A 26,693-nucleotide genomic window follows, 5' to 3' on the forward strand; every position below is an offset into this window, starting at 1 on the left:
TAACTTTAAAAAGGCAAATATTGCCTATCCCTTATACAGGATTTTTGATAGGTCTATTTTTCAGATTAGGGTGTACTACATAGAACATCCATTTGTGGTAAGGCTTTTATTATAGTTTTTACCTCAACTAAGGAATTAGCATATGGCCTTTAGCAATTCTTGGTTACTACAAATCATTTTTGAGAGTTCTCTTATACAAGTTTTCTTCCTCTGAAAATCTTTTCACATTTAAATAAGCATGAGAATAGCATTACTCTATTTTATAAAGTGGAATTTCTAAGACTTTTATTGAATTTTAGTAGCATGTAAGGCTTTAATATTTGGGGAAGCATAAATTTTCTCAACAAGATGGGATATAAAAATTACATACTTATTTGGAATGAACACAAATAGGTCCCAAATACAAAATAAACTCTCAAAAATGTTTTATTGTTAGTATTCTACAAGTTCTCAGAGTTGATACATAATACCAAAAGAAAAGCATAATATACATAACATAGATATAGATATATACATAGTTATAGATACCCAAGAAGGTTATGTAATTTTGAAGATTGTTTTAAACAGTAAAATTAAAATTCATTACTTATTAATTTTTAAATGATAAGCTATGTATTAAAAGTTTTAAAAAAATAAATGTATGTTACACTTTGTTGTGATTATTTACTTACTTGTTGTGAGAAATAAAACAAAAACAACAGCTTACAAAGTGATGCTACGTATCAAAAAACAGGTAAATTGTATGACAGGCAACACAACTATCTGAATTTAAATTTAATACCAGCTCCTTTCAGACCATGTGTTCCAAGATAAAAATATAAACAAACTGACTTAACATTAACTCTTTGGATTTATGATCCTAAAACAAGAGTGCAACTTTCCTAGGTAACAAATCCTACCAGTCTGCCTAGACCTCACTTACTAGGGTCTGTCCTAAAATAATCCTGTGACTAACCACAGCCCCCAACCCAAACTCTACCCCATTCTCTTCCCTAAATTCCCCCATCTGAAACACTACAGAGACTGGCAAGATGCTGCTTTCCCGTGTTTAGCAAGTTTAACAAAACCAACTTCATACAGTTAGCAAGTTTCCCTGTTGGCCACTGCACAGAGCTCCCACAGTAAACTGAGAGTTTAATTAATAATGTTCATATAAAGTGTTTTCAGTTGCATTATTTCCTTTCATCCCAAGAGTCGCTCGATTACTCAGGAGAAATACTGAAGTGGACTCAATAAAACATAACATTGAAAAATTGAACAGAGTGATCTCAAACCCCTCTCATAATTACCTTTACTCTATTTATAAATATAAGTGAACCAACTACAGGGAATTTCAGGGTCAGGCTGAATCACCTCTGATTAAAGTAATATGGATAATATATAATTAAGAGATGTCTTAGTAGGCATAAGAGATAATTTTCTGCACTTATCTAATTCCAAGAAAAGTGTCAATTACATTTTTAACTTGATGTTACAGCATCTTAGTGGAAATAAAAACTCCTACGGAATCTCATATGAGTCCTTTCTGTTAAAAAAAATATGATGAGCCTTCCCATCTTTACTAAAATACACAAGACTCAAAGGTAAAATTAGGAAAAAGGAAAGTTAAAATATTTGAACTTCTAGGGCTTTTTTTTTTTTTCGTGACAAAAGAAGTACTTATTTAGACACATCACAGAGAACAACAAGCAGAAAGAGAGTTCCTGCTCAAAATGCACCTGTATCTGTTAGCTATAAGAACACCTGCTACCGGTTTTATGAACTTTCACAACTGAAGATAGATCTCTGAGGATAATTTTTGTGAATACCTGTACTCACTTTTATCACTACTGTCTTTCCTTTCACCTATATTTTTTTAGGGGTGGGAAACTATATTTTGCAAATTTGAGAATGCACTTAAAACCTGGAGTTCAGAGTTAGAAACTGAACTTGAACCTTTTTAATGTTTGAGTTTATTTGTACTTGGCAAAATCAACTTCCTGTTTTAAGAAAAGGGACTTAAGAGGACTTATAAAACAGGTTTAGAAAGCTTCTTGGACATCAAATGGCTCTTACAAAATAACATTTTGATGATTTAAGTGTAAATGAATTAGAAACATATGAATCAAATTTCCCTTCAAATACACATTTAAAAATTGAGGAGAGAAGGATTTGGCAAAGGTTTCTTTTGTTGAATCCAAAACATCTCCAGCATAGTTCAAGACACTCACTGAAACCCTGGTGCATCTGGGATCACCCAGCTGCAGGGATGGAAACTCAAGCAAAGTCATCATAGACTCTGGTCCAACATGCATCATCATAATAACAATTACAACAGAAAAACTCCTATTTATATCGCGATTCACCATGTACAAAGTTTTAAATTATAATTTGGTCCATGAAACCACTATGCTTCCTGATCCTCCTAAAAGTCATATTTAGAAACTGATGTCCTAACAACTGCTTTGAAAATATTCTGCATCTTATCCTGGGCATCATCTTCAAAATGTCAGCTTCTGGAGAGATGCTTTATGATACCATACATAAGTCATCAGTTCTGACCAAGAGAGGTGGTATGCCTTAGGGCACACTGAATGCGGAATGTACCGAACATATACAATGTGAGATTTCTGCTCTAATAAAACCTTAGTGGTGGAAACTCATGAGTTTTCAAGTTGATATTTAAAACAAAGAAGGAAACAAATAAATTATTATTTGTATGTTTATGCATTGAACTTGGCTCATAGGTAGCAATGATGCAGACAATTAAAATCACTGAAAAGTCTAGTGGCTATTTGAACCAACCCACCCAGCCCCACTGTCCTCCCACCACAAGAACCTGGCAAAAAACATGCTGTGGGAAGGATGCACCAGACTAAAGACCCTCAACTCCCAGCCTCTCATATGCATCCAGATGCACTGTCCAGCAGAAATACAGCAAGAGAGAGCAAAATAATGTTTATTGGCCTTCTATCTATTTCCAACTAACAGTTATAGCTCTGTGGATTGACACCTCTGAGCTAGGATGTTTTTCACTCTGAAAAAATATATTTTATTTAAAGAGTCAGATGATCCCATGACTGACTTACTGTATTTAGCCATTTAATACAATATAATATTTTTATCTCCAGTTTTTAAGAACTCAGTCCGAACCGTGTCAGTTTCTTTTTTAAAAACACAAAAATAAAATCTGACCTTTTATATACTCCTATTATAATTCATAAAGTCTGTGGAGTCCTGCCATATATGAATCCAATTCAAAACATTTTCTGGTTAATCAACTAGCCAGTGGGAGAGATAAAATGGATCCCAGATGTCCCCTGATGATGATAGGTGGATCAGATTACATTGTGGGACAAAAGGGGACTCACTGGGTGAAATGTAGAAGATTACATCTCTGCAGCTGAAGTGGCAGCATCTGAAAGGCCTTTAAAATGGTTTTGAAAAAATATACAAAATATAAATTCAGGGTCAGAAGAAACATTACTTCTTATTTTGGCTCTTTTTAAAGAAGACATTCTCCTTCCTGAGGGACATCCCTCTCTTTTACCTTTATTCTTAAATATGCAGTGGTTGGCTTCTTCTGTTAACTTTGCTGTTCAATTGAAATTATTATGAGTGCCTTGGAATAAATGTTATATTCTGATTCTATAGTTTTACTTGTAGTGTAGTAATTAATAACTGATAGTATTAAGAAAACACTGGAAATTACATATTAGGCGACCACATGTGGTAACTGGAGAGTCTATCCTGCTCATTGCATTTCCCTATCCTGCAACTGTTCTCAATTCTTTCTCTTCTACCCTGCCCTAATCATTCACCCTCCATGAGAGTTACTGTGCAAAAAACAAAGTTAGAATTATTTAGTAAGGCACCTACTCCATCCACCAGCAATCTGGATTGCCATTTTATGATGTAAACGTAAAAGGAATTTACCAGCTTCTTGGTGACTTTAGAAAATCTTATTGGTTCTAAGCTTTACCCTCACCATTTAGGAACCCTCCATGTACTGATAGTAAAATAGGAAAAGATGACCATAAAAGGTTTCTCTATGATAAATGGCTGAGGGCTCTGGAAAACAGACCCCCTCACAGCTCTGAAATCTCTTAGCACACTTGAATAGATGGCGGGCTGCCTCTTTTACATACTTTGGCCTTTATTACTTGTCTTTCTGCATCTTTTATTCAAAGTTAAGATGAAACCACTGAACCGTAAATATTCACTGATGTAATTTTTGTTTTCAGAAACATAATCAATGTTTCAGTTTCTATTTCCAACTCAGGCCCTTTCTCCTGAACTCCAGATTCATATATACAACTGCTTCCTCACCATCTGGATACCTAAGACATCACAAACTCAACATACCCAAACCTGAACTCCTATGCCTCCTTCTTCCCCCCAAGATCTGTTCCCCTTTCAGCCTTTCTATCACAGTCAATGTCAACTCCATCCTTTCAGGCCCCAAATCTTAAAGCAGCAGTCCTCACACTTGAGCATGCATCCAAATCACCTGAGGACCTGTTAAAATTCAAGATTTCTGGGGCCTCGCCCTCCAGTTTCTGATTCAGCAGATCTAGGGTGAGATCCAAGAATTTGCATTTATAATGAGTCCCCAGATGATGCTGATAGTGCTGGTTTGGTGACCACACTTTGAGAACCACTGCTATAGAGTGATCTTCACCTCCTACATTCAGTCCATCAGGAAAAGCTGGCTCTACATAGAAAAGAATGCAGAATCTGATCACAGTCTAGTCCCAGCCTCCATTATGTCTTGCCAGCATTATTACACATCTCCTACCTGATCTTCCTTCTCCTGCCCTTGCTCTCTTATAGACTTCGTCAACAAAGCAGCCACAGTGATATTATTAAAGCATAAAGCAGGTCTTGTCACCTTTCTGCTATAACTCTGCAATGGCTCCCCAACTCACTCAGATTAAAAGCCAAAATCTTCATCTCAAATAGAGGTAGAGACCTGGCCCCATTTCCTCCTATTATCTTCCTTGTTCACTTGGCTTCGGTCACACTGGATTTCCAGCTACCTCTTGAATACTCCAGGATTATATATACTCTGGGACACGTGCATTATGAATCCCTTCTGCTCAGAATTTTCTTTGCCTGGATTCCAAGTGGCTGACGACCTCACCTCTATCAAGTCTTTGCTCAGTTACAGCTTCTCAATTCCCCTATGTACAATTGCAACACCCCTCCTGCTATTAATTCTTTATCCTCTTAACTTTTCTTTTTTTCCATAACACTTAATCACCTTCAAGTACAATGTATAGCTTACATATATATATGTCTTCTTTGCTAAAGCATAAGCTTCAGAGAGGGATTTTTGGTTGGCTTGCTGTTATATACAAGTACTCCAATATTTGTTTTTGAAAACAGCTAACACATTGAATAAATGAAACAGAAGTCATGTTTTCAGTGTATAAACTTCAATTCTGGTTTCTTGAATCTTGCAGGAAATCTGAATCTTGACAGCTTTCTAATCAAGAAATCTTAGAAAATCTTAATTGGATATCTAATGTGTTTCTTCTTTCTTTTTCTAAAATACAGATTTACAAGCATACTTTTCATTTCAGACACCAGGAAAATTGAGTTGGGATTCTTGCCTACTTTCTCAATAGGCAGATTGATATTTCCTCCTTCATGTAAACAAATTTAACAGGGTAATATTAAGAAATAAAATGTGCTAAAATAATTTATTATTCAATAAATAGCCAGACATTTGTAAATTTTATATAACACCCAGTGCATGCATGCACTATAAAGCACTAATGTTAAGGTATCAAGCTTTATCCCCCAAATTTTGGCCACCTGCTTATACTAACATCAACATCATCATCAAAAGCATTTATTTGTGCAAGAGTGCTAGCTGCTATGAAAATGAAATTAAACAGACATAGTCCCTGCCCTGTCTAGACAGTCTGTGTGTAGACAACTCTATTATATTTCAAGAACATAATATTTAAATCTCTAACACATCACTATGAATGCAAAGAACAAAAAATGGGGTTGATTTGGAGGGTGGTGCCAGTCATTCTTGGCTCAGGCATCCTCCTTTTTGACAGAATCGGTTTATATAGCATCAACCATGAAGTTGGTTGTTGGAATAGTTAGTTGTTGGGACACTATATTTTCACATTTACAAGATATATTAAAAAGAGTCTTTCTGTTTCCTTTTTTCTTGGTATAAAAGATTTACAGATTTTATTTACTTTCCATCTAAATGGCCAATACTTTTGGAAAATAACATGTTAAAGGGAAATAAGTGCCCATGAAAATTAACCATTACCCATTTTAACACTACTATGGATCAGGTTCATGCTCAATAAAATAACATCTTTACAGATTTGTGACCCTGTGAAATAATATGAAACTCTTATTCAGCTTTGGGTGTGTCCTACTCTGTGCCTACTAAGTGAACACTGCTAACAGGTATATTAAACAGCTCCAGACCATTCGAATGTGTTTATTCAGGTCCAGACATAAGAGATTCAAAATGTATGATATAATAAATCACTAGCCCTGCCCTCCTTACCTGATAAGCTTGTTATCTGAAAACACATGCTTTGCCTGGCTAGTTTTTAAACATCCCCAGGCACCCGAAAGCTGGTCTAAGTAAAAACATTTAAAACACTTAATTTAAAAGTTCTTTTTTTTATTTCTTTTGGGTAACTTTTATTTCAGTGCTCTCATTTTTTCTCCTTTGAACAATGCAAACTTTTGGAATTTAATTCCCCAGAGGCATTTGGAGGACCAGTTGTAGTTTGTCATGTTAGACCCTTAAATTCTCCCAGTTTTGAAAATATTCATTCCTTGAGGCTTTCTATTATTTTTAGCCCTTTTCTTTGAATTAGCTCCAATTTAGCAGTATCTTTTCTTAAATCAGCATTTCTGACTTTTCACTATTTTCTAGTCTAGTCTAAAATAAATGTCCAGCCTTTTCCTCAAATTAGCATATTTAAAGTGGTAATTTGTAGTTCTTTTTGAAGCATGAGACATACAATTTCATTTATAAGCATACAATTATGCATTTTTGTTTGTTTGTTTTCAGACTGCATTTACCAAAATAGTTGGTTAGAGGAAGGACTAGTAGAGGAGAAACACTTTAGCACATTAATACTTAAAACTGTTACTGCTGCTTAGGTCTGTTGCATAACAAGTTCATTATGTTTGTATTTATAAGTGGGAAAGGGTAATGAAGCTGGATGTATTACAAAGGAGCAAATATGTGGACTGAAGTTGTCTTCTGAAACATGTGCTCACTTAGAGGAAAAATGGAAAGAGACGCCGTCTAGAGCAGTTCAAAGGTAAATACCATGTCACACAATTCAGAGAAGACCCTAGCATTCTCTCTTCACCTGTCTCTCTCTTAGTCTATAACCAACTGCCCAATGTTGCCTGCAGGTTTAACTTCTTTTTGGCTCTGCCTGAATCCTGACAGTTGTTTTCCTGGCACTGTATCTAATTAATTTTCCTTTTAAGAGGCATGTAATACAGTCCCATGAATGACTTGAAATACATCTGAGCACTCTTTTGGTAAGATCTTTGTAGCACAAAATACAAGGTTCACCCCAGTTGGTTCTTTCTGTAAAGCTGAGGTCAGGCTTGCACTTGAATTTATTATCCAGGCAGTTCACTGAAAAATGATACTAGGACTGAAAGTACTGTCCACTGGGAGAAGGCACCAGGTCAATGGGCGAAGGATAGAGACATCTACTCTTCAATCAATTGAGTGGAATAGTCTCTCCTCTCAGCCAGGGACCTTTCTGAATGGGGGACTCTAGCCCTGACCACTAACTTAAGTCATCCTGGCAAGATACATGATGCTCTCTTGTGTCACATTTTCCAAAGAGAGAAAACAAGGTGTTCTCAGACTGTCCACAGCATCAGTGAAAATTAGCTGGGTCTTTCCCTACAGACTTTGGAATGAGGGGAAAGAGGTAGGGTTACTGTGGATAAAATGATCAAAGAGTTTAATGACCCTCTCTCTTCCTTACCTAGTCCCTTTTCAACTTCTAGATCAGAATTCCTATTCTAACAACGAACTTCATGGTTAATACTACATAAACTGATCCTGTAGAAGAAGTATGCTCAGGTTTCTGGAAGCTTCATCAGGGGTATGACTGTGATACTTTCCAAAGCAAACATCAGAACTCATGCTTGATAAATTAGAGGATACTTATGGTAACAGAAGGATAATAGTTGAAAAACAGATTATTTTAGAAAAACCTGATAGCCATGGAAGCAGAACAAAGCAGCAAGTAAAACAAAGAAGCAGTGGAGAGAGTTTCTTCTCCAATGGTTTCAGGCAGTGGACCTGTGTGGAAGGGAGACCCTCCACAGGTTTGTTGTAGGGAAGACTAAAAGCTTCCCATCTATAGCCAGAGAAAGGAGTCCACCCTTTCTTTCTCTCAAGGTCCTCTGGTTGAGCAGGACCTAGAAATTGTTTGCTATCTTTTCCTAGTTCCCTTTCTAAATTTCCTTCCTTTCCCCATTTTTCCTTTCCTAGGAGCCTAAAATCTACTTGCTGTCCCTAGTCGTACCTCTGCTTTCTCTTTCTACATCACTAACCTCATCTTTACCCTGCACAAGGGGATGGGTCCATAATCACTTCCACCAGCTTTCAACTTACAGCCATAAATTAGACTGCTGAGTACCACTACTTTCAGACACAGTGAAAGAAGCCAACTCCTAAAAAAAGAAAGAAAAAAGACCTCTCTAAGGCCTCAATAGGCATCCAGACCTAAAGGTGGCTGGCATTGTTATATGGTGGCTCTGCAGACAAATGGGATATGAGTTAATATAAGAGAAATGTTTAAATCTATACTGGCACACAGTAAACACTCAATAAATGTAAGGTATTACTATTACCAACACCACAGAGGGGCTAGTTGGAGTTACACAGCTCTAGGGGGCTGCAGAGGAATCTTAGACTGTACTTGTTTCATCTCGTTTCGTCTTTCCCACTGCCTTGCTGTCTCTAGAACTACTTTATTTAGTTGCTTGAACATAAGTTTAATTAAAGTGACTTATATGAATGTCTTAACATATGAGTCTAATCAAACCATATCATGTGCCAAATTTACTAGGTTATAAGTTTAATGGATGACAACACTCAGCTTAGTTCATATGTGCTCATACTTCTTAGTTTGTTGATCTTGGACCATGGACATATTTTAAGAAACCAAAAAAGAATTAGAGAAATTTATCTTCTGACCCCTGAAACCATGTGTTTTCAGGTTGTCCTTTGCAACTTTAAAGCACAGCCTCTGAGCAGCAGGCTCAACCTGAAGAGCAGTTTTCTCTAAAGTTGATTTTCCCTTCTTCTTCCAGGAAAACCTCCATTTCCTTCAGTGGACTGCACTAGGCGAGGGGAAAGAGGAAAGCAAACGGATTCAACCTATCTAAAATAAAACTTGAATGACTAACAATGCTTGCTTCTTAATCATTCCCATTAATGTTTAAGTACATATAATCAAAAACAGAGAGGCACACTTGCCAAACACTAGGCGACAGTGCAAAGTCAGATACATTTCCTGCCTTCATGATGTTCTCAAATTAAAGGTGGAAGATAGGTATTGAGGCCACTTTATTCTAATGATAGGATTACAGGAAGAATGGAAGACAATTCAAAACTGGAGGATAATTTTTTAACAGAGGTGACCTCACATCCTATTTTGTCTCTCTTTAAGGCTGAAGTTACACAAAGTACAATATTAAAGGAAAAGGGCCACGAGAACTCACCCCGAGTGTTGCGACATTACATCGAACCATCTCAGACTGTTTTCTCTCTTCTATGGGGTCTGGCAATGAAAAAAATACAGTAGTCCCCCTCTATATCGCGGTTCACTTATTGCAACCTCCCTATATTGTGGGATTTTAAAAAATATTATTTTTAATTATTTATCGCAGATTTTTCACTATATTGTGGGATTTTGCAGTACTGTATACATATGTTGTTAAAGTTACGTAGGTTTAAGAGTGTAGAATATGTGTAAGAACATAAGTAGTGTTTATAAAAGTGTGGAAAAGGTTAATAAGGAAGTGGGAAAGGTTAATAAGGGATTGGGAATGGTTTATAAGTGTGTGGGGAAGGTTTATAAAGCCTTAAAAAATATATAAATACTAAAATAAATGTAAAGTTCCTACTTCGCAGATTTTCACCTATCGCGGGGGGGTCCAGAACATAATGCCTGCGATAAGTGAGGGAATACTGTACCTCAGTAGGTCTCTGTGGGGAGCTGACCTAATTTAGCTGGTTCTATATCATCAGTTCTCTCCACTTCTCCCAATCCACCACACTTTACATCACAGTATTTGCCAGTCCGTCAGTGCTTTGCTCCTCTGGCTGACATTATCCAATACAGCCTCCCTGTATTCACCTGGCTGAATCTTTAAAGCTCAAGTATAACCTCCTGTCTTCTTCTCAGACAACTCCCTATCCTCAGCCTGCACGAGGCAACTCCCTTGATGTGCCATAGCACCCTGTATACACATACGTTCATCCTTGGATTTACCGTACTGCATAGTGTTGTTGGTTTTTCTGTGTTTCCTCCAAAGCAAGGGAAACATAAAAGACTTAGTGCCAGATAAGGACCTAGTACAAGTTGGACACAAAATTGATGCCAAATAAATATCTGTTAAGGATTATTGATAAATTAAGGGACTTTCATATGCAACAAGATGTAGGACCAGATACTTTAAAAAAGTTTCCCACTAGAGAACACCCCAAACTACTACGTTGAAGTAAAAATAAAAATTTAAAAGATTGTTCCATGCACAGCTGAGCTGGCAAGAAAGCTTCCTCAGAGACAAAAACCACGAGAAAGCACGAATCCAGAAAGGAAATTGGTAGATCTCCTAAAGGGATCCGCTGGTTCCTGGTGGGGCAGTGCTTTCCATTTTAACAGCCTACAAGATCAGGGAACAAGAAGTAAAATCTATAAACTGCAAGTTTTGAGCAAGGATTAAGATCTCCTCAAAATGCCCAAACCCCAAGGCAAACCCTCAGAGAGAGTAAAGTAGGAAGAGATAAAAGCACTTAGCTAGGGGAAAAGACCAAAAAATGGAGCCAGGACAAAGATTAGTGGTTTCTGAGTATGGAGGTGGGAGAGATGAATAGGTGTCGCACAGAGGACTTTAAGGCAGTGGTGCTACCGTACTCTGTATGCTACCTTAATGGTGGACACATGTCATTATACATTTGTCCAAACCTAAAGAATATGCAACACCAACAGTGAACCCTAATGTAAACTATGGTCCTTAGGTGATAATGTTTGTCAATGTAAGTTTACTGATTGTAATAAATGTACCACTCTGTGGGGGGTGGGGGAGGAGTCACGTGGTGGGGGTGAGCCTGTGCATGCAGTGGGCAGGGGCATATGAAAAACCTGTGTTTTCTGCTCAATCTTGCTGTGAATCCAAAGCTGCTATTAAACTGGAGTTAATTTAAAAAATAAAATAGGATGGTATCAACAAAATAACACCCATTCTGCTTCATAGAGAGAAATAATAAGGAAATATGTCTATCTCAGTTTGGCTCAGGGTGAAGGGTGGGGAAAGAAATCTCCTTCAAACTCTTAACAGGACTCGTGAGAATTTGGGACACAATTCACACCATGTGAACGGTAAAAAATCTAGTTTAAAAATGGTCTTGATTAGTCCCAACATCATGTCCCAACATAATCTTCCCCAAACCCAAATGCAAAATCTCACAGGATGTGCACATGTAAACCCAGGCTATAAGAAACTCTCTCTTAAATTCCAATAATCATAAAAGTACATAGAAGTATCATGAAGCATATGAGGAAACAACATAGAATGAAAAAGAGCAAAAGTAAATTCAGTCCTACATAAAATGCATATAGTGAAATTGTCAGAGACAGAAAACAAAATAAGAAAATTAATGTGCTTAAGAAACTTTTTAAAAAGGATGTTGAAAGTGTAATAAAAGAACAAGTATAATAAGGTGCATTTTTAAAAGAGTCAAATAGAACTTAAGTGAAAAATATAAATATCTTTAGAAAATAAATGGGTGCAACAAAAAGCATGTCATATCCACTCAGGGTGGGGAATGACTGTCGGGGGGGGGGGGGCAGGGGAGAGCAGTGGGAGGGAAATGGAGACAACTGTAATTGAACAACAGTAACATTTTTTAAAAAATGCATATTAGGCATATGGGAGAGAAAAATTGTTAAGTGGAAGAAAGGGTTGAAGAAATTTATTTAAAATATAGCAGAGAGAGAGACAAGGGTACAGAAATATAAAGAACAGAATAAAATACATGGATTATATAGAGAAAAATAATTTTCTAAAAATAATTAAAAATATATATCCCTAGAGTCAGAAAGTTGAATGAAAATCAAACAGAATAAGTGATCTGTTCTAAACAGATCATAGATAAGTGTAGAATGCCAGTGATAAAGATAAAATCATAAAAGAAAAGACAAAGAACAATTAGAATGACAGCTAACATCTCAATAGCAATAATAGAAATTCAAAGTCAATGTAGAGTTATATTTAAAGTGTTGAGAGAAGGTACTTGTCACTCCAGATTTTCATTCACAGTAAAACTTAACTTTTAAGAGAACCAAATACAGATATTTGACAAAAGTAATCAACCAAGAGCATTTATTTCCATTGAGTCCTCACTGAAAGAACTTCTAATAGATGTATTCTAGATAGAAAAAAATGTACCTTGAAGAAGATTTCTGATTTAAGAGAGAATATGGATTAAAAAATGGAATAGTTTCAGGTCTCTCTAAATAACCAATGATCATATAAGGTATCTAATCTGTGGGATTAATAAAGATGAGCTTACTACATAAAGCATTGACTATATAAAATATCTAACCTGTGGGGTAAATAAAAATAGAGCGAAAACACTTGACACAAAAGCACATATGTATGAAGGAGGGTAATCATAATTAAAGAGTTCTAAGAGGCTTGACTTGTTTGATAGGAAAGTATAGATACTAGTTAAATATAGTCTTTAAATATGCATATTAAAATTTAAAGTAAACATTAAAATAATAGAAATAGATGTATAACTTTAAAACCAAAGGTGGCAAAGTATAATAATAATTTCCTAAAAAGAGCCTCAATAGTTCAAAGATGTCAAGAAAGGAAAAAAGAAACACTGGAAAGTCAGAACAAATAATCACAATGAATACAACTAGGGTGAGGAAAGTCAAGATTATCAGGTTGCAATTTAAAAATGTTTGTATTAGATACTCATAAACTTAAAGATAAAGGTTGAAAGTAAAAGAACAGAAAAAGATATAAACAAATCTAACCAAATGGAACATAGATTAGTTATATTAATATCAGATCAAACAAATGTTAAGGCAAAAAGCCACTGACAAAGATGGTCAATACATTATGAATAATGGTTAAATTTCTTGGGAAGACTATATTAAGTGTATATCTGTCTAACAAGACAGGTTCAAATAGTTCAAACAGACCACAAAGTAAAATTGACATATTAACCAATAAAGTATATATTTTAAATCCTTTTTTCAAGCAGGTTAAAAAATCATTGAATGGCAAGGATGTGGAGAAACGGGAACCCTACTGCACTGTTGGTGGAAATGCAGACTGCTGCAGCCACTATGGAAAACAGTATGGAATTTCCTCAAAAAACTAAAAATGGAACTGCCTTTTGAACCAGCAATTCCATTGCTAGGACTATACCTGAAGAATCCTGAAACCCCAATTCAAAAGAACCTATGCACCCCTATCTTCATAGCAGCGCTGTTTACAATAGCCAAGTGCTGGAAACAGCCTAAGTGCCCATCTGTAGATGAGTGGATCAAAAAACTGTGGTACATTTACACAATGGAATACTATGTAGCAGAAAGAAAGAAGGAACTCCTATCATTTGCAACAACATGGATGGAACCAGAGAGAATTATGCTCAGCGAAATAAGCCAGGCAATGAAAGAAAAATACCATATAATATCACCTAATACAGGAGACTAATGAACAACACAAACAAATGAACAAAATTGAACAAGGAACAGAAAAACAGTTATCGAGGTGGGGGAGAGAAGCGGGGTAAATAGGGGGAGGGTCTAGTAAAGGAACTAGTATAAATAACCCATGGACATGGACAAAGGGGTGGGGAATGACTGTGGGGGAGGGGGTGAGCTAGGTGGGGGGGGAGAAATGGGGGAAAAATGGGACAACTGTAATAGAAAAACAATAAAATTAAATTAAATTTTTAACAAATCATTGAAGAAGAAGGACGTTAGACAAACACATTTTAAATGCTTGCTATACTCATGCTCTCTCCAAGAACACAAGGATATTAGGTCATAGAGCAACTGTTAACAAACTTCAAAGAAACTGAATGAAAAACTTATTTTTAATAAATCACAATGCAGTTCTTAGAGATTAATAAAGAAAAATTATTTAAAAATTGCTATGTATTTTGATGTTAATAAACAGACTTGTAAATAATTTATGACTTGATGAAATAATAATGAATATTTTAGAATACATAGAACTAAATGATAATAAAAATTCTCTTTATCACACTGGAAATCAAGCAAAGTTGTACTTAGTTGAACATTAACATGTGTAAGCAAAAAAAAGCTAAAACTTAATACAGCAAGCGTCAAAACTAAGAAATTAGAAAAATGTACAATTAAATAAGTTCAAAGAAAGCAGATGATAGAAAATACAAGTGTCAATGAAACAGAAAATAAGAAACCACAGACTCAACAAAGCCAAAAATTGGTTACTTAAAAGATTATTAAAATAAATTTCTGACAAACTTTGTTGAATTATGATATTCAGAAAAAAAGAAATCCCAAAAGAACACTACTAATGATGCAAAAGAGAGAGAGAGCTGCAGGTTACGGCCAGAGATGAAAAGATATTAACAGAAAAGTATGATCTGCTTTAAGACAATAAATTAGAAAACAGTGTTAGAAAAAAAATATTCAAGAGAAAATAAACAACTACTCAAGAAGAAACAGAAGTTAACAATAACAATAAAAGTAAATATGTACATAGACTTGACTACGACTACATACCAGGCATTGTTTTACAATTTACATATATTAACTAATTTAATACTCACAATAACCTTATGTGTGCCATTTTACAGGTGAGAAAACTAAGGCATAATGAGGTTAAATAACTTTTACAGAGCAACTAAGTCAAAGTTGAGGTTGAACCTAAATAGCTTGGCTCCAAAGTGCATTCTCTTGTCCACTATGCTATACTTTGTATATATGACCCTTTAAAAAACCCAATCAGTGATTAAAAATCCTTCCACACACACACACACACACACACAAAAAAAAAAAACCAACAACAAAACAAAAAAATACTTGCTCGTGATTTTATAAACAAAGTTCACTAAATGATATCAATCTAAAATAAACTCTTTCAAAGACTAGAAAAAGAGAAAATACTGCCCAATTCATTCTATTAAAACCAGATAAGGAGTGTTAAAATAAAATTACTCATCAACACAGATGTAAAGTCTAAACAAAATATTAGCAAACTAAAACCAGATGTATGCAAAAAATATAATATATATGACCAAGCTGGGTATATTCCAGGAATGCACCAGCAAGATTAGACGAAAATTAAAAACTTATATACCATCAAGCATTGATAAGGCTGTGGCACACATAGAACAGGAGAACAGGTGTAATTCTGGTGAAAGTGTGAATTGAAACAATCACAGTAGAAAATTTTGGCATTATCTTGTAAAGTCTGAATACACAATATTTTTTATTTTTTATTTAGCATCCTATTTCTTTGTTCCCTAACTTCTAGTAAGTTGGTAAAATTGTCTTTACTTTTTAGTATTTCCTTCTCTAGTTTGAAAAGTATAGATGGTATTTTTATTCTTTTAATGGATACTTAAAATTTTTAAAAACATATTTTAAATTTTGTAAATATCTCACTGCATAACCTGTCCTCTTTCCAAGCAAAACATGGACCTTAATACATTTGAAACATTAAAATGTTGTTAATGTACATAGATGAAATAAAAACAAAGTTGTGGTCAATAGTTGGTTTACTCGCTATTTGTTTTCCATTGCTGCCTGAACGAATTACCATAAACTTAGGTGCTAAACTGATCTCACATTTCTCTAAGGCAGAAAGAAATCTAGATACACTGTGGCTCAACTCGGTCCTTTGCTTGGAGCTTCTTTCACAATGCCAACCAAAATCAAGAAGTTAGAAGGGCTAGGTTGCTTTCTGGACTCAGGAGATGAATCCAGTTCCAAGCTCATTTGGGTTGTTGGTCAATCTCAGTGGTTTGGGGTTGTAGGATGATGTCCCTTTTTCCTTACTGGCTGTCGGCCACAGACAATCACGCTTCTAGAGGCCTCTCTGGTCCTTGCCCATGGCCCCTTCCATCTCAGAGTCAGAAATAGTGCATGAAAGTTTTCTTGTGCTTGGAGTGTCTCTAACTTCTTTGACCACATCTTTTCCACCTTCAGCTGCAGAAAGGTCTCTGCTTTTAAGGCACTACATGATTAGATATGGCTCACCTGGGTAGCCTGGGCTACTCTTCTGTTTTAAGTTCTGTAACCTAATAGTTTTGTGATCATCTCCAGGTGGTTCACACAGCTCCCAGTTCAGAGAAAGATTATTATACTGCTATTTTGATTTTAATTCATAATGAAGAAATTGCAAGCCCATCTGTTTGTAATGTACTATGTCCCTCAGCCTCTCTAGACCCACTGTTCCAGATGAAGTTCTCATTCCAGAAGAATGGTCATTAATTAAAACAACAACAACAACAACCTTCAGCTTCTCTCCTCACAGAGTGCCCCACTCAAGTCCCTGACATGGAGTTCTCTACCTGGCTCAGGTGCCCCTAAGTTCAGTGCTGGTTATCCCATAGGAGCGGGGCTGCTGCTAATGTTTGCTCACTTCTAATCATGGAACCAAAAAGCCTGTGATAACTGCACTGCTCGCCATCTTGTGTTTATGCTCCATTTTTGGTCCATGGACATTTTAATCTTGCTTTTGAACTTGGCTATGTCATTGGTCTTTTAGCATGTTATATTTTATCTCACCTTGCTGCTTGTTTAGAAATAGAGGGAATCACAGATTGATTGTAAGTCCTCTTAGCTATTTCCTTATGCTTTAAAAAATAATCAATATGCTTATTAACTTGAAAGAGAGAGCAAGGGAAGGAGGGACAGAGAGGGAGTGAGGGAAGGAGAGGGAGAGGGGGAAAGAAGGAGAGGGGGACGGGGGAGAGAAGGAGAGAGGGAGAGAGGGAAAGGGAGCAGGAGAGAGGGAGGGGAGAGGGAGAGAAATATCTATGTGAGAAACATCAATTGGTTGCCTCCCGAACATGCCCCAAATCTGCAACCTGGGTATGCACCCTGGCCAGGGATTGAACCCACAGCCTTTTGGTGTACCAGTCAATGCTCCAACCAAGTAAGACACCCAGTCAAGGCTCCTTGTCCTTTTATTTATCCTGAATTGGATTAGAAATAGCTGTATTTTTTCCTTTCTTGTTTTTCTGCCTTCAATTTCAAACCATTTGAGAGTAGAAACAGTTATACAAATATTTTTTCATTTGCTCTAAACACAATGCCTTTCACATAGTCAATAACTATCCATCTACTTAAACAGTAATTGGAAAGGACACATGAGCTTATTCTAAGAAATACTCTCCTGGTTATTAGCATTGTATAAAAAAATATGTAAGATGGAGAATTTTCTTCCCTATAAATAATTAGGCAGAAACTAGAAGACCTCTTAGGAAGGAGAAGATAAAGAAGGGTTTTCAAACTTCTTTTTAAAATTGTAGACCTATTTTCCCCCCAAACAGTGTTAAATGGATGCTAACTTGTAAAACAGGGAAAAGCAGAGCTGTTCTGGATGAAGTGGTGATGGTGTGCCTAGAAACCTGGCTGCTTAGTCTTCCTCACCCAGCGATGAGGTCAAGAAAGTTGTTTGAAAATTGTTTTTCAAATGAAGTCCTATAATGATTGAAAGGTATGTCTAAAACACTTTTAATATCTTTAAAAATTCAAAGTAAACAATTCTCAGCAACATTTCAAATGAAGAAAATTAAAAATCAACAATTTATAAATTACACATGAAATGTAGTGATATGTCATTTAAAAGTTGCTGTTCGGGAAGGAGAGTTTTGTAATGAATCTATGGCTTCGGAAAAGTATGATGGTACGTTATGTCAACACAACACTGGTGTTGAATAAGTTTTGAAGCATATTTACTCAATGAAGATTCAAAGGAAAGGAAACCTAAATAATGCCCCTTTATCCTTTTTTCTGTAATGACCATATTTCACTCAAACTTAAAATGAATTTGAAACCCAAACTAAATAAACTCTGAGTCATGTGTAGCTTCTGCTCATAGTAAAATTATAAAGAAAAATACAGTCAGACCCCAAAGATAACCTCTTTAAATTTTATAATCTTCTCTGAAAAGAAAACGTTTAAAATGAAAAGAAAAACACATCAAGAACAAGATCCCTAGAAGTACAATACAGTACAAAATGAATTAACTAATCAAATAATGGCCCAAGCTCAAAGGGCTCAGCAGAAAGGCCTGTGAGTGATTTCTCAGAGGGAAATGTTGCTGAGTTTCAACACATCTTGGTGTTAATTGGATGATTTGATGCTGTTTATCATTTCTAGTTTCATGGAAACGAGGCTGAGCATAGACAAGTATTTTCACGTTAGCAACCTGTGCATGGCAGCTTGTTTGGTTTCATTCCAAGAGGCACTCTGCCAAGGGAAGATCTGCAGCAGTAATATCTTTCGAAGTCACTGTGAAATCCCCGCTTCAAGCTTCTTTCTGGGTTGCTAGAGACCAACATACATCTTATGCAATTCAGAAACTAAGACTTGGGGAAAGTAGCTTTTGAGGACTATTGACTCAGTAAATTTATATCTTTGTGATAGCGGAGATGCTCAAAGGGGAGGGAATTTGGGATGTTTTCAACAAGGATTCTTGGATTTGCCTTTTCTGTGGTATTTAATTTGCACAGTTAAAATTCTCAGCAGTTCATGTACTCCTGCCTTGAAGAATTATAATTGCTACAGTAAACTCATTTGAATGTCTCTTTTCTTTAAAAAAGCATATGTTGTAAAGAACTTTGAGGCTTCAACTTTTTGTATCTCAATTTTGTTATTTGCTAGGTGGGTTAGATAATCTATAACCCACTTGTGTTATAGAGAAATGAGCATAGGTTTTGGGTATTATACAAGCTTAACAACACCACTCCTTAGCTGTATTTCATCTCTTTAAAAGTACAATTTTTTTAATGTATAAAATCAGGGTAATACTCACTTTTCAAGGTGATTGTAAGAATTAAGTGAATCAGGAACTTAAGTCATTAGTATCATGCCTGGCATATGACAAATACTCAACATATACTAGTTCCTTTCTAATTCTAATATTCTATAAGTCTCTGACTTTGCCAGGATCCCTTTGAAGTATATACATGGGTTCTAGTCATTTTCAAAAGGAAGAATTGTGGCCTACAGAGGTTAAAGCTATTTGCCTGAGGTCATCGCATTATCTGGGAGATGAAGCTTATCTCAGCTTTTCTTAGTCTAAAAGTCCCAACACTCTAGAAAATGATAGACTCATCGTTAGTCCTCTTCATTAGATGAATTGATGAAGGTTTTTTTTTTTTTTTTCCTTTATAAATCTACCAAGCCAGTACTGTGCCATTAATAACAAGGTATGCTAAAGGTCTAGCTGAACTTTTTCTTCAGTTTCAAAGCAGCAATGATCATGACGGCATTAAAGGAAACAAATTCTGGGTTGACCAAGTAGGCATTCCTGTTCATGCTCACTGCCTTAGGAAAGCAGTTGTTGGACATTAGCTATCAACCCACAAGAAAAGAGCACAGCTGTTACATGAGGCAGTTTGCTTTCTTTTCAGTGAACATCTCATGTGTGACCTGGACCATGTGACTCTTTAGTTCAGGAAGGCCAGCTCACATCACTCAAAGGCCATGTACAAGTGTTGCCAACATTCCCTCTGACAGTCTCCGTGGGCTGATGCTGGTTTAGAGAATACAATGACCAACTTTGGGTGGAAAATCCTCTACAGCCTTTTAAATACACCAGAAAGATGCCAATGGGCAGAAATCAGTTGTAGCAAATAATCTCTCCTTTTCTATCTTCCTCAACAATTTGGAGTTCTTCATTTCACTTTGAGTAATGGACATGATAAAACTTCCCTTAGCTGGGGAAGTTGGCTCTTCCAGAAGACCATCACTTACTTATCTTTGCCAAAGTAAGAGGGAAGAAAGAACTGAAAAATATTAAGTGTCCTCCATGTGTTTACATCTCTGCACTGATTCTTGTAAAGGAATATTGTAAAGTGAGTGTGACTCTTAATGTTCCCTTCATGACTGGGGAAGCTGAGGCTATGAGAAGTTAGAGAGCTCGCCTGACCACAAAGTAGGCAGCAAAGCTTGCAAGCCCATGTTCTCTCCACAAAGTCATGTTCACGACACACCACCCCAAGAGAGCAAAAAGTTGAGGCAGAGGATAAGAAATTGAGAACACATTAAGTAGAAAGGAAAGGTAGAGAGACTTAGGAGGGGTCCAATAAAGACATGTCAGAAAAAGCATTAAAACAGAAAAAAAAATGTGTGCAGCAGTCAGAGAAAGGCCTAGGGGAGAAGGAAAGCAGAAGGGCCAACCCACTGGGGAGGAAAAAAACCAAAGAACTTGGCCAGCTGCCTGGCAGCAAGCACTGCAGAGAGATCTATATCCACCAGATCCACCAAGTGAAGGAATCTGTGAATCATTAAAAAAATGTTTATTTCTTTATGCCACAAATGATAAAACAGTTAGTCATAAAATATGAGGGTTTTTGTTTTCCCAGAATAATTGCTGGAAATATTTTCAACTGTTATTCTGAATGCTCAGTGTTTAACTATTAAAAAAGAAATAATGGATTTTGAACTAACATCAACCTCCAGTTATCCACATGGCATGCTGCATACTTGCATTTAGGAATTAATTTATTTGCAAGATGGTTCAAGCTTAGTTAGCATTAGTGCTATCACAGGTTGGACAGAAACTGTGTCCTCAGAGAAACAATAAAAGTCACTTATCATTTCCTACTTCCTAAAAATTATTTTCTTTTGTCATCCAATTTCAGCATGGATAAAAAGAGCTGTGGCCCAAGTCATGGAAATTGGGATGTTTTTGAAAATGTGTTCCCTGAAGAACATCCTTTTGTTTCAGCAACAGCAATTCTTCTCAAAGCTAAAAGGGAAAAACACACTCACACAAACCACAAAACCCTACAACTCGTTACGTTGCCATTCTATGTTCCTGCTGGCTTTGTTGTAAGTTAGACTTATTATGGGGGATATTGATTGGTACTCTGGGACATGTTTCTGAGAATATACAGCCATTCTGACCAAGGGTTTGTTTGCCCAGAGTACAGTCAAGCTTCATAGCTGCCAGAGACCTAATTAAGGACTGGACATTGCATAGAAAGTCTGTTTTTCTATTGTTCATCCAAAGGAAGGGTCATTATAAGCCTGTGCTTCTGCCAGAGACGAGGCCTAATGTTTTTGTGCCAAAATACCTGCAACCTGTTATTTGGTAAAACAATCAGGAGAAGTGCCCCACAATGCCACACAGTAATGCTGACCTTCCAAAATTTAGTAATCTAATTTCACTTTGTTTAAAATAATGTATTCTCTTGGAAAGAATATTTTTCCATAAAAGGGGGAAAATTGAAGAAACGGACTGAGTCAAGTACCAGCCTCAGCACTTTTCATATTTTTTTTTCATCTAATCCTCAAAAAAACCCCGAAAGCCGGTAATATTTTTTTTAATTTATAAAATAAATATTCAATGATTTACATACATATGTAATCACTGTGATCAGTTTGATGCGTCCTTCAAGACTTGTGATACGTCACACAGCCAGACACGATTCTTTTAAAGCATTTTTAAAGAACTGATGGAGACAGTAAAGATAATTACTCCACAACTTACTTTCTTTTTCATACTTAATATGCCTTGGAAGAACTTTATAGGTTATACATATAAATATCCCTTATTCTAGTCTATTCTATTTATTTATTTTTTATTTTTTAGTTGAATTTATTGTGGTGACATTTGGTTTGCAACACCATGCAGGTTTCAAGTGTACAACTCAACAAGACACCATCTGCACACTGCATCTTGCACGCATTGCCCCAAGCAAAGTGTCTTTCTGTTCCCACTTTCTCCTCTTCTGCCTACCTTCACCCAGCCCCTACTCCCTTTTGCCTCTGGCTCTCACCACACTGTTGTCTGTGTTTGTGGGTTATGTATATATGTTCTTTGGCTAACCCCTTTATCCTCTTTCATCCAGTCACTCCTCCCCCTTTAATATTTTTGATGACTGTAGAGTGTTCCATGGTATGGACATACCATGATTTATTCAACCAGCTCCCCTCCATTTGTTTCCAATTGTTGAACTGCTATAAACACTGAATGAACAAATATTCTTCGTACATATGTAGGGTACTTTTACAGGTAAGAAAGCTGAGCTTCATAAAGGTTAATAAATTTTGTTTAAAAGCACATAATTACTAAGTGGAAGCCCCGGGACTCAGAATAGACTATGTTCCTTCCGCTATACAATAATGCTTTCAGTCCTCAATGTCCAGGATTAAAAATGAGGAGTGAGTCCTTTAAATCACTCTCCCTCTCACCCATATGTCTTGATGGCCTTTCAAAGACTGCCCACATGCAAAATTCATGTGGAATCTAAAGAAGAGGGTTAGGATTTCCTCACTAGATACATGTTCTAGGAACTCATTTGTATCAGTGTACTAGTTGGCATTGTTGTGAGAGGCTGTGTGCAGCTTCAGTAAATTTTGTTAAAAGATTCTTTCAATGTGTTTGCCCATTTCATGATGGGTGATTTATGAGCACACCTGCCTGCCCACACCACACTGAATGTTCAGCAGTTTTTGACCAAAAACAGCATGACCCCTGTGCCCAACCCTCCCTATTTCACCCAATATCGCCTTGAATGACTTTTTTTTTTATTGTTTTCCCAGATGAAAAAAGTCTTCAAAGGGAAACGTTTTGCCGATGTGGAAGAGAAGAAACAAAAAATGGCAGAAGCACTAAAAGGTAACAAAATCGATGAGTTCAAAAGTTGTTTTGAGCAGTGCAGAAATCATCTTGATAGGTGTATTTCATCAAATGGAGAGCGCTTTGAAGGTGACCGAAGTTTAAACATATAAGAATAAATACACATTTTTTAATAAATAAATCCCATTTTAGGGGTGCCCGGTCATATATGAAAGTGCAAATGAAGTCTTAATAGTTACTTGGAAAAAAACATGTCCTACTAGATGTAAAAATGAGAGCACTCTCTTTCTCTGTGAAAATTGAAGTATAAGGAAAATTCATGTTTTCAGCTTGACGGGTCAGCAAGGAGAGAGGCATGGGTGGCTCTGGCAAGAGGGACATTTCCATCATCCACTGACAGGGAACTGAATCAGCCTCAGGGAGACCCGCCCAGGCTGCCCAGGCTGCCCTCAGAATGTCCCCTCTAGTAGGTGGGGGATTTTGAACAGTTATTAAGAAGAAACCAACATTTTTCCCTCAGAATGTTTTTCCCATTTAAGAGACTTTCTACTTGAGGTTACGAACTCCCTCTGCTCCCTTTTATACGTTTCAGTCTGTGCAACCGAGAGAAGAGAAATGCACGGTGGGAGTAGCGAGGGTGCTCCCGCTTTCTGTCAGCCTCTGCTCTTCCTAACAAGGCCCAGCGCCCTGAGTGAGAGGCTGAGAGTGCCCCTTTACAAATTAACATTTGGGGCTAAGTTCATACTTTTCAGTACAAATAAATACTTCTTTTGCCACAACGTACCTTATACTGCACCTCACAAAATGACCCACCAGGCCCAAAAAGAGCCAGGCTACTTCATGACCTCGCCCTTCGCACATATTAAGTGGACCCAATGTGGCCTCAGAGAGAATTCCTGACTGCCCCATATAGAGCAACCTCACCCTTGTCACCTTCTGTCCCATTTCCCTGCTTTATTTCCCTCAGATTTCTTCTCTACCTGAAATTGTCATACTTTTCTTTATTTAGTTATTATTTGCCTTTTATCACTAGAATGTAAGCTTCTTGAGAACAGGATACTCTCTTTCTGTCACAATTTTACCTCAGTGCTTATAAAAAGTGCCTGGTACATAGTAGGTCCCAGTGGAAACTGTTGAATGAATTCCATTTCTATTTTTCACAACGCTCTCAATGTAGCATGGAAAAAATTTCTAGTATCTTGAAAGGCTTTGCTCAAGTGTCATCTCACCTAGGATGTCATTCATTCTTTCATTCATCATGTGTGCCGAATTCCTACCCTGTGATAGAGTTTACCAAACTTCTGTTCACAGCCCCTTTCATGTCTCGGTAATTTTTCCTTTGGTACCCCTAGGTCTAACAGTTCTACTTATCAAGTAGTTAGGTCCAAACGACTTAATAAGTATTTATTTTCTAACAACATAGCAGCAATTTGAAAGAAAAGTACATATAACTTGAAAGAAAATAATATTTTATTTTATTCATAAATAACCATGTTTACTCACTAATGACATATGTGCACCTGTTGGTCCATACAACTTCTTAAAGTCTGAAGTCAAGTTGGACAGTGCCACCCTTACTTCTTGTCCCCTTGCTTTTTAATCAAAGCAAACCCAAGTTCATAAAGATGTCATGGAAAGAAACACAGCATAATGTAGGAGTTCGCACAGTGTCCAACAGATGCAGGTATTGTTTTTGCTTGAACTATTTAAAATATCCCACAGCTGCCATGTGTGTTTGCTATGTTTCCTGGGGCATGGTTTCAGAAGCAGAGCATTGGACTCTTTGTGTTAGGGAGCAGGTGTACTGTGGTGAGAGAATCAGACGTGGCCTTTCCGTAACCTTTTAGGTCTTCGTGCTTTTGCCTCCGTGCTGATAGTGCTCACACATTTAAATCAATTATATGATATGTATTTGTATTTTCCACTAAACTCTGACTTCCCTGGGGAATGGCACCCTTCTCTTGTATTAATAAAAGCAGCTCCTCACATCCCTAAAGCACAATAAGAATTTAGTGCTCAATAACTCTTGGTTAAATAACTGAAAAATTAAATAAGAGAATGAGTGAATAAGTTAAAAATAAATGGCCCTGACAAGTAGCACCATGGCTTATTTGCAGCTGCTACAGTAATTTTCAACCTTTTTCATCTCATGGCACACATAAACTAATTACTAAACTTATGTGTCACACCAAAAAAAATATTTTTTTTTTTTTTACTGATGTGATAAAAAATAAGTATAATTTTGATTCATTCACACTGGATGGCTGTTGTGTTGATTGTTGCCATTTTTTAACTTGACAATATTAGGGGAAAGAGGTCAGGGCCCCTGACTAAACAGTCAGATAATGCATGTTTTAAAAATTCTTGTGGCACACCAGTTGAAAATTGCTGATCTAGACGGAGAAACTGGTGATATGTGGAGGCAAGGGTATATTTGATGTCAGAGGAGATAGTGGATGACAAGAGGAAGAGGAATCTTGATAAAGTAAAAGGACATATGAATATACTTTATTCTTAGAAAGCAGACACAAACTGAGAACGAAATGACAAGGGTATAGAGAGATTTCTGAAGAAGAGTAAAGTTGAGACTACATGAAGAACAGGTTCAAGGTTCTCTGTAGAAAATTTTTCTAAGTCATCTGCTGAAAGTGAAGGAAGGGAGTTGGACTTGGGAAAGAGCATAAAGGTCTAGAAGAGCCACTGAGGAAACTGAGTGGAAGCATCATAAAATAAAAGAATTTTGGCGTAGCAAAGAGGGCTTGACAGAGGGTAGAGAGCTTGAGTTGACCAAGTTCATGGTCAGCAGTGATTGGGACTTAGTCTGGCCATTTCTGCACTGCAGCAGTAATAGATAAAATGGACATCAGAAGTGACCTATGATGGAAATACAGATAAGATGAGTGAGACTAAAATAAATGAAAAGTATACATTTAAAAATTCTTGATGAGGGAGAATATAAGGAACTAGAAAGCATAATCATTGGAAGCAAGAATAATTGTTCAATGAAAATTTTGCCTAGTTCATTTCTCTATTTCCATTTAGGACACTAGGTGCCAGATAACATGATATATCATTGCTTTCACCACACACAAACACACACACACACACACACACACACACACACACACATACACACAGAGACACAAAACCCTCACTCAACTAGCTGATTAAAGGGATCAAATAGCTGCTATGGCTCAGTGGATTGAGTGTCAGCCTGTGAGCCAAGTGTCACCGGTTCAATTCCCAGTCAGGGCACATGACTAGGTTGCATGTCAGCTCCCCAGTTGGGGGCGCGAGTGAGAGGCAACCACACAGTGATGTTTCTCTCTCTCTTTCTTCTTTCCCATCTCTCTAAAAATAAAATAAATAAACAAACAAATAAATAATTTTAAAAAGAAGGATCAAATAGGTTAATATCTTTTAATTAAAAATGGTATTGACCAAATTTGTTTTAGAAATGTTACGAAAACCTTTTTCAATGGAAATATATGTTAGCTTATTGGTTTTCTTTACCATCCCTTTTATTGAAGTGATATCTCATATGGTAGTTAAAAAAAAAAAATCAGTCTTCTGACCTTACCCTTTTCTTTTTAGCTTTTGGAATAGTGGAAAAGATCCAAACTATC

At 36.6% G+C, this 26,693-nt stretch overlaps 1 protein-coding gene across 1 annotated transcript in view; it reads right to left on the minus strand.

The window, feature by feature from the left end:
• The window catches only part of ADAMTSL1 (ADAMTS like 1), a 400,901-nt gene that overhangs the window by 306,041 nt on the left and 68,167 nt on the right, over nucleotides 1-26,693 (minus strand). The gene's annotated exons all lie outside the window — the stretch shown is intronic.

The sequence above is a fragment of the Furipterus horrens genome, unplaced genomic scaffold, assembly GCF_987537825.1.
Source record: "Furipterus horrens unplaced genomic scaffold, mFurHor1.1.pri manual_scaffold_4, whole genome shotgun sequence".
NCBI classification, from domain to species: Eukaryota; Metazoa; Chordata; class Mammalia; order Chiroptera; family Furipteridae; genus Furipterus; species Furipterus horrens.